The following is a 9797-nucleotide window of genomic DNA, read 5'->3' on the forward strand; positions in this document are numbered from 1 at the left end:
GTCTGTCTTCAACTGCACAATCAAAATAAAGGCAAAATGCTGCTCCTCTCTTACAGCTTCAAAAGCATTTTCCAGATGGACTGCCATTACAGAAAAGACATCTGTAAAACTATAAACAGGACACTTGAACTGCAAACAAGGTTAATTATAACTCTAAATATGAATTTTTAAAGCAGTGTGTAGGATTTAGTGGCATCTAGTGGGGAAATTGCAGTTTGCGTCCATTTGAATAATGGTCGCCTGTGCTCGCCTCACCCTCCCCTTCCAAGAGTGTAGGAGAAACTATGGTGGCCGTGAAACTCGCGAAAAACGCGAAAGGCCCTATCTAGAGCCAGTGTTTGGTTTGTCCGTTCTGGGCTACTGTAGAAACATGACTGTGCACCATGGCGACCTCCGTGAAAGGGAACTCATCTAGATAAAAATGGCTTATTCTAAGGTAATGAAAACACAACGATTCTTATTTTCAGGGGATTATACACTGAATGAAAACATACATGTGAATATTAAATTCCATATCTGCAAATAGATCCTCCTAAATGTCACACACTGGACCTTTAGACCATGAAGGTTTAACATTTTCTTAGGGCCTTTTAAAAAGCTATTTCAATGCGTTTGAAAGCATCTCAATGTCATTTCTATGGGATAGGCTGACAAACTCAAGGAAAGAGACAGTAATGCACATTCGCAATGAGCTACACAACACAACAAAGCAAGAAGAGAGAATGTGTTGGATAATAGTGCAACACAAAACAGTTTACTTTAGCCATATTTTGGTGAAATAATGACTATTTGGCACATATTGAGAATAAAGATGAACATTTTGCTGTGAAAACTTGGAATCAATTGTAGCTGACATAATTCAAGCAGACGATGGCTGCAGCTCTTTGCGAAGGACGAAACTACAAACTTTTTACAGCCGCATTTCAAGCCTACAAGGGATGAGTGTTTGATTCTCAAATGATAGACTTTGGGTGGCGTGTTACTTTAATAGTCAGGCAACAGAGAGACTGAGTGAGTGATGGAAAGGGTTATAGAGGGAGAGATATGTAGGGTGTTCAGGAAAGTGACCACCCAAAGAGTAACAGTCCTGTCCACTTTATTGATGGGATGCCACCCCTTACTCGGCTAACTGTGATTGCTTTGGCAGCTCAATCCTGTTGAAATAGGGCTGAGCTTACAGAGGATTATTCATCTGTGCTCCATCTCTTTGGCATAGTCACAGTCAGTTTCATTCCTCTGTAACATCCATCCTCATGAGGGATGTGCGAGCAGACAACACACCAACCTGGAACAAACCTCAACCAGACGGTAAGTGACAGACACTAGGTATAAAAAATAGGCTTCTGGGGATAAGGTAAACATGCAAATTTAACAAAACCATAATAAACAAATGTAATAAACATCGACCTTTAGGCTGAGAGCAAAACTTGATTCAATACATTGAGAATTAAACAAGAAACTGATGTTTGAATGGTGCCAATATCACTCACCAAGTACAATATTTTTAATATTTTTATTAAGAAAATCAGGGGACAGAGATTGAAGAGAGTTGAAGAACGTTAAAAAAGATTGCCACTTATTATAGAATTTATGAGAATTAGCGCTCACTGAATATTTAATCTTCTGGAGACTGAGTGCTGGAGGGTGCGTTAGTAGACTTCCAGTGAAGAAGAAGAAGGTGTCTTGCCAGTAATTAAGTGAAAGCTATACATCTCATTGTTTGGAGGTGCATTGGTTGTAGTTTTCTGGAAACCCAAATATGGCAATATGGGGAAAACTTCTTCCTCATGACAAACAAACCAATTAAGTTCGATTTAATTAAATTTTATTTATATAGCGCCAATTTATAACAGAAGTTGTCTCATTGCGCTTTTCCTATAGAGCAGGTCTAAACCGTACTCTTTACAATATTAATTACAGAGACCCAACAAACCACAACATTACAAGTGACTTCATTGTGAAGTGACGTGCTAAGCAAGTGATAACTTTATGTACTGTTTCTCAAGTTAATGAACTATGTTTTATGTCAATGCAAAGTGCTTATTATAAACACCTGAACTTATTGACTGAACAGCATTAGATAGTTAGAGGAACATTTTTCACAGTGTAAAGCAAATGCTCTTTTTAAACACCATCATAAGCCCAGTTAGCTGCAACACTCCTGCTCATGTTTATGACAATCACTTTCTGTAAAGCTATATGGAGTGTTTGCAAGTTACAATTAGAATACCTTTGTTGTCATATTTGCTTATAATAGCTTTGTGATTGTATTTTATTTCTTTGAAAGCCCTCTATATTTAGAAATGTTGAAATGTTTGTTTAGAGCAGGCTGAAAGCAGTTTATAAAGCTGTACATTACTGAAACCACAAGCAAACAAAAACACAAAAGCTCTGTAATACATTAGTTTCATGGAGTAAAAATGTTCCTCTTACAATGGGTGCGGTAAAACAATTTAATATAATTTAAACTATACTGGCTTTACTGGCTCCTGGTAAATTTTAGAAGTGATTTTAAGATATTATTGATAACTTAGGCCGGCTCTGGAGTCACACTCAAATACATTTCAAATCTTCGGACACCATACATACCTGGTCGGAACCTGAGGTCCTCAGCTTTTTCTTCATTAGATTCCCAAAGGTTCTGATTGACATCAGAATTGGCATTTGACATTAAATTATCACAGTTTTGCCTAAGACACTGTGGCAGTTATAACTGATTTATTTAGATTGCCTATGTTAAAGGGACAGTTCACCCCAAAATCAAAAATACACATTTTCCACCATACCTGTAGTGCTGTTTATCCATCTAGATTGTTTTGGTGTGAGTTGCCGAGTTTTGGAGATATCAGCCATACAGATGTCTGTATTTTTCGAATATGATGGGACTATATGGCACTCGGCTTGTGGTGCTCAAAGCGCAAAAAAAAAAAAAATACCTCTGAAAAACTCAACAGCAATGTCCCTTTCCAGAAATCATAACCTTTCTTTCTGTTCGGTGATACGGTTGGTGGATGTAGTTCGGTAGAAGAAAATAGTTCCAACATAAAACTGCTCACAACAAGGTCTGTGGATTATCTTGAGTAACCGGGTCAGGATTTCTGGAAGTAGACATTGCGGTTGAGTTTTTCAAATATATTTTTTGGCCCAAGCCGAGTGCCATCTAGTTCCATTATATTCCAGAGAAGACAGACATCTCTACGGCCGATATCTCCAAAACTCGGCAACTCACACCAAAACAATCTAGATGGATAAATAGCACTACAGGTAAGGTGAAAAATGTGTATTTTTGATTTTGGGGTGAACTGTCCCTTTAAAGCACTACTGCTAGCACTGTTGTGTACCACTGAAGTCAGCGTTAAATCCCATGTTTGTATGCAATTAGGGTTTAACCCAGAAGTGCTTCGTAGTTGTTTACATTATATGACCATCAAATATATTATTATTTATAGATATATATTATAAAACCACAAATAGAAAAAGCTGCTAAAATGGAGACGTAACTAAAGCCAAAGTACCAGAAGCAAAAGGAGAAACCTTTTCAAAAGCAAAAGTGCAAACACACAATATTTGAGACTTGAAGGTTGAGTCAGCACACTTTAGAGCAAATAATTAATTGTTTTTTAGCCATGTTGGCTCTAGGGATGGCGATGTTGGTCTGTTGGTCTGTCAGATGGTCCACTAATTTGGTCCAGACTGAAATATCTCACAAACATTAGGATCGATTGCCATGAAATTACACAGAAACACAGAAATTTAAGTTCCACAGAGGAGGAATCATGCTGACTATGGTGATCTGCTGACTTCTCCTCTAAAGCCACCATGATATTGACTTTTGTGGTTTTTAGTGAAATGTCTATGCAACTAGTGGATGGATTGCCATGCAATTTGGTACAAACATTCATGCCCCCTCTGGGTTAATTATAACTTAATAACTTACTTTTTATCTAGTGCCATCATCAGTTTAAAATTTCCCTTTGTCCAATACTTTGATTTATGACCAAATACCTGCAAAATTAATGACATTCTCATCAGTGTCAGCTGAACTGTGTGTTTGGTCCTAATTAGGAAATATTAGCATGCTAACACACAATAATTAACATGGAAAACATTACATCTGCTTAGCATCAGCATGTTGGCATGTTGATGTTAGCATGTAGCTCAAAGCACCACCATGAGTAAGTACAGCCTCACAGGGTGGTGAGTGTGGCCGTAGAATCTTGTTTCTGTTAATATGATCCTTTTCCTGCTGAAATTGTTCATTTTTAAATGTATCATGAACACATACTTCATTTGAAGTCTTATTCATATTCTAGCACAGTGGACGGCAATGGACAGAGCTTCCTGATGTAGAGTGCTTCACAGCATCAGGGCGGACCGCACTACTTAACTGAGGTCACCGCACAAAATGATGATATTACACAACTCTCCTCTGCACTCGACAGTCTATTGTCCCCTCTCTCCCTCATTTTGTTTGGTGCCCTGTAATGTGTTTTTCCCAGATGCAGCAAATTTGCCCACATCTTCCTCCTTTTATTCATTAACCTCACAGTGAACTATAACAGCACCTCGTTATGAACATTTGGGGACGGTGGAACAGCCACTAATCAGATCAGACAGCAAGAAAATACCAGGGCATACACACATACCAGGGTATATTCAGCACACACACACACACATATATATGCGCATACTCAACTTTTTTGGTTGTGGTAAATAATGAAATAAATGCCTGAGTGGCCGTTTAAAGGGATGAGATGTACAAAGTGAGAGGGGAGCCTTGATGGAGAAATAGCTCGAGTTGAGTCATTCGTGTACAGCTGTAGAGAGAGAGAGAGAGAGAGAGAGAGAGAGAGAGAGAGAGAGAGAGAGAGATGAAAAGAGGTAAAGAAAGAATGAAAGGGGAGAGAGAGAAAAAGAGAGAAAGAGACAGAGAGAGAAACACCAAAGAGAGAGGGTGAGCGATGGAGGATGGGATGGGGGGTCTCATGCTTTTTGGCAATTAAAGTGATTAATACTCTCCCGCCAAGGAGGTGGTGGGAGTGGGGGGTGCTTGGTTAATGGATCCAGATTAAGAATAATTGCTGCTCGGGCAGTCTGTCTGTAAAGGACTCAAAGAGGCTGAGAACACCCAGAAGAGAGAGGAGAGGAGACAGAGTTAGATGCAGAGGTTGTTTGCACAAAACGATGATACCCAGATCCGTGGGTATATTGAAGCAGGGAGGGAGGAGGAGGGAGGGAAAGGAGGAGGGAGAGAGTGGATGGATGGAGGAGAGAAGAATGGAGAACAACGTACATTGACAGAGCAAACAAAGGCTTTTGTGAAAGCTTTCAAATCATCCTCCTGTGTGTTTTTTCCCCACAAATCCATTCTGATATGTGTCCTGGTCATTTTTATAAAGACCTGATCCAGAATGTAAGTATAGCTCCTTGTTAAAGGAACGGCCAACATTTTGGGAAATACGGTTGTTTGCAGTCTTACCAAGTTAGATGATAAGATTGATCAATTTCACCTTTGTGTATCCAGCTCTCAGACATGTTTACTGCAGCTCAGCACAAAGACTGTAAGCATAGGGAAAATACATTGAGGTTTTAGGAACAATTAGTTTATGCATTGCTGTCATGTCTTTATAAGTCTGAACAAATCCCAACTGACACTTGCATGTATTGGTGCTCTACTAGTGTGTTTCTACATGACTGAAGTTCTTGTATTTTTTGGTGGTGACTAAAACATCAACAGTGAACATCAAAGTTTTGTTGCTAGTTTGTCGAATTTTCTCCCCCAACAATAGCCTCAGTAGATCAGAATGCAATTCTGTCACAAACATTTTGAGTTTGCTCTTATCACTTACATGCTCGATGTGTAACCCACTAAACTGCATGTAAGAGAGGAGGAAATTAATTCTGGGAAATGTAGGAACTGCACTTACTTCACTAACTGAGATAGAAGTTGACGGAGCAGGCTAAAGCAAAGAGGGAACCATGTACACCATGTACACCAAAAACAAAACAAAAAACAAAACAAAACAAAAACCCTGCAACAAATCATGACACAAAATAACTCCTGGAATACTGAATTTTACAGATGACGACACAAATCCCTGGAATTTTCCCTACTTTGCTTTGCTTAAAGGTACCTTGATGGTGCAGATTTAGCTAATGCAACCCTTGAAAAGTGAAATTGTTAACTGTAGTTATGACTAGATGTAAAAATTGCAGGGAAATTTGTCACTCTCTGCACATCCTGCAATGTTTTTTTTTGTATCCATCCCTTTTATGACCCTCTATGCAGCAGCATCCATTGGGGACAAATCCATGTGACGTCATCCCCGACAGGAAGTAAAGGAGGAGAATGGGGAAAGAGATGAGGAATGAGAACATTACACAGAGTGAGAGCTTAAGTGAAATGGTTCCCCATGGGAGAGAGAGAAATGGAGTGGGACAGGGCTGTTCCTGGTTTTGGAGTGGAGGTTGTAGAGAAGGTTGTAGTGAGAGAAGACAAGGGGTTTTTACCAGCATGGCCCTTGCTTAGCCTGCGCTGACAGACTTGTTGTCCTGAAGGTCTGAATGATTTATTAAAGTGAGGAGTGGCAGAGAAGAGGGCAGCCAGGCGAGCTCTGATTAACTAGGGGAGCGAGGGAGGACAAGCACTCCTCTATTATTCATTACTCCACAGGAGCAAAGAGTGGGAGCATGGCTAGAATAGCCGAAGTAGGGAAAGAAAGAAAGAAACAGAAGTGGAGTGAATACCTTTGCAGGCTGCCCCCCCCCCCTTTTTTGTGCATATTTGAGTTTGTTTGTTTCCCCATTTTTTGTGTGTGCCCTTGATACAGGGCTGGCAGGGTTCAGTGTTTCTGCAGGGCCACGGATCTGTCTGCTCACCTCAGTGTCTGAGTGAGAGTGGAGCATGCATGCAAAAATGCAGGCACATGTGCATACATGCAAACAAAACCACACACACACAAACACAAACAGACACACACACATGCAGGGCTCCCTTAAAGGCAGTTTGCTGGCTGTCACATATAATACTCTCAAGTATAGGGAGACATCAGTCCAGTTCTGGTCTGGACTGTTGGAAAACAGACATGGCATTCGGTATGATTGCATCCAACTGTTGCCATGTAGAGCCACAAAAACACACACACATTTACACACTTGTTTGTTGTCCCTAAATAATGAAGCATAGCTCTTGCTGAGATCACATTATAAGATACTTTCCTGCCACCGGTCTGACAGAACCAATCTCCTCAGAAGTATAACTGAGAGGGGCATTTGTTCAATACTTAAAAGGCAAAATACAACATTGATGACCTGTGGGTCCAATGGTTGCCATCTTAAGGCAGAGGCATCGTGTGTTTCCAACTTATTTATTTCAACTCCATAGTCACAAACAAAAATATGAAATTAACCCCTCCTTTTATATTTTTTCTTCACCATCAGAACAGATTTCAGATCTTAATAGTTGATTCTTCTTGCTGTCAGTCAGGGCAGGTGTAATGGAGCACATTTGACATGGCTGAGTAGTTTATAGATTATCCTTGCATTCCTCTGGCAGCTATCCCATCAAACAGAAAATTGCGTGGTGCACTCAGAAAGGTATTCCATTCTCTCTATCACACTCTGTATTTCTCTTCATTCAATTTTCCCATCCTGCTATGTCATTGTCTCACCCCTCCTATTTCTCTGTGGAGCCTACCCAGTTATGCTCTTTACGTCATGCCTGTAAAGCCCATCTGTGCTCTTATGTGTTTATTTGACCGCAGAAGTTGAGGGCCAGCATGTCGTGTCAAGTGGGGTTGTCAGACCCTGATGGGCCAAAGAGGCTGGCTCTGATAATGGCCAGCATTTCTGAAATCACTGTGTGTATGTGGGGGTGTTGGGGGCAATGAGGCAGAATTGGACAGAGTGAGGAGAATGTGAATAAGATAAAAACAAAAATGTACAACCATGCTGCAGACTGGGCAAGTAACCGCGGTCCTCCGCCACCCTGAACCAGCTGGCTGCAGACCATGTCAATAAGAGTTCATTTTGCTCCATCGTGGTTATAATGGGGTTTCAATGAGGCATCAAATGAGGTTTGCTTGAACAGAATCACTGTTCAGCAAAAATCTTCACTACTGCAGATACAATTCTTTCTCCAGTGCAGCGCTATCAAAGGTTAACAGGGAGAAAAAAATGCCTTGAGTGCGACTGAATGTTTGTAAAGGAAAATGGGCATTGTGGTTGTAGGCAGGAGCGTGTCTGAGACTCAGTCATCAGAAAAATAGAAATCCCTACACATGATGTAAAGCTATCTAATTCAATAGCCTTGCAATAGATAGAGCTCAGAGAGGGGCAATGTTTAATTTTCTGTTTCAACAGGAAACATTCACAAATGTAATAGTTATAACAGTGCTGTATTGTACTGGATTGCATTATGTTGTGTTTTCTGCAGCAAATATTCAAATATTTAAACCGAAGCAATGTCTCTCCTCTTGTCATAGGTTGCATGTCTATGACTTGTGAGCACTTGAAATTCAAGGAGTAAACCAAGTTCCCTTCATTCATTTTTTTATATTAATAGTTTTATAGAGGTCTGAAGAGGCAAAACTTTTACACAATAAAAAAAATATAAAACTAATTTGTAAGGCAGAAATATGTTTTTTTCTTATCTTATTTATCCATTTAATCATATTGTAACCCCCTCAGATTTCTCTTGTGACCCCCATGTTGGGAACCACTGATTTAAATGACTGCAACTCATCTTTTTTATCATCTAAACCAAAAAGCTACTTGTGATGAAAGAAATTGAATTCCCTCTATGCAAATAATTATATTCAATCTGATGAAGTGACTCTTCTTATTCATCCTCTCTTTGAGATTGTATTTCTTCCTAGAAACCCGCTGAATGAAACTACAGTGATATAAGTCACATTATCTCACCTCCTTGGTTGAGTTGTTGACTTGGATCAAGAAATATAAATATTTTACGAATAAAGATGAGACTTAACATGGCCAAGAGGAGATCTGTTTCAGCAAAACATTATGTATGCTGCCATAGGCTAGTGGACAGTTGACTCCACTTAAATCATCTGAATTATTCACCAGAAAATCTGAAACACTAGCTATTAGCTCACCACAACTATTCACCACAGTGTTTGTGAGTAAATTGTGAATGTGTGTATGTGTCTCTGTGTATGCCATCATCATCATGTTTTCATAATCTACATAAAATTAAAAAAAGAAGAACATTAAAAGGGAAACAGCAGTCAGCTTCAAACAACGTTGACACTAATCTTCCTCAGGGATTGTGATGAAGCATACAAGCGTTGGTGTTTTCTTAATACCAGTGGGGTAGAGATAGTCTACAGATCAAAAGGCTTGAGTCAGACTTAATTAAAAAAATATTAATCATGTGTGTAGTTTTTTTAGTAATTACCCTTATGCATAATAGTGCAGCTAATTGATTCATTAAGAATCACAGCAGTCGCTTGGGTGCTCTGTGGTGTAAAAGAAGAGGAGAGGGAGAAAGAACATGAGAATAAATATAACTTCAAAGAAAAAGAAACAAAGTGCTAAGAAGGTTTAATATAACACACAACATTGAGGACTGATACTGCACAAAACAGCCCCAATAAATGGTGTTTTACTGTATATTAGGTTATACTTGCTGGTAGTAGTGACAAGTGTAAATTTTATGCTGGTGCTGAATTTATACATGATTATACAGTGTCATCTGCTGGTCAGTAATGGACATTTCAGTCTTATTTTAAGCCACAAACAAATGACTGTGAAAAATGATTTCAATGGAAACCAAA

The sequence above is a fragment of the Siniperca chuatsi genome, linkage group LG7 (genome assembly GCF_020085105.1).
Source record: "Siniperca chuatsi isolate FFG_IHB_CAS linkage group LG7, ASM2008510v1, whole genome shotgun sequence".
Taxonomy (NCBI): Eukaryota; Metazoa; Chordata; class Actinopteri; order Centrarchiformes; family Sinipercidae; genus Siniperca; species Siniperca chuatsi.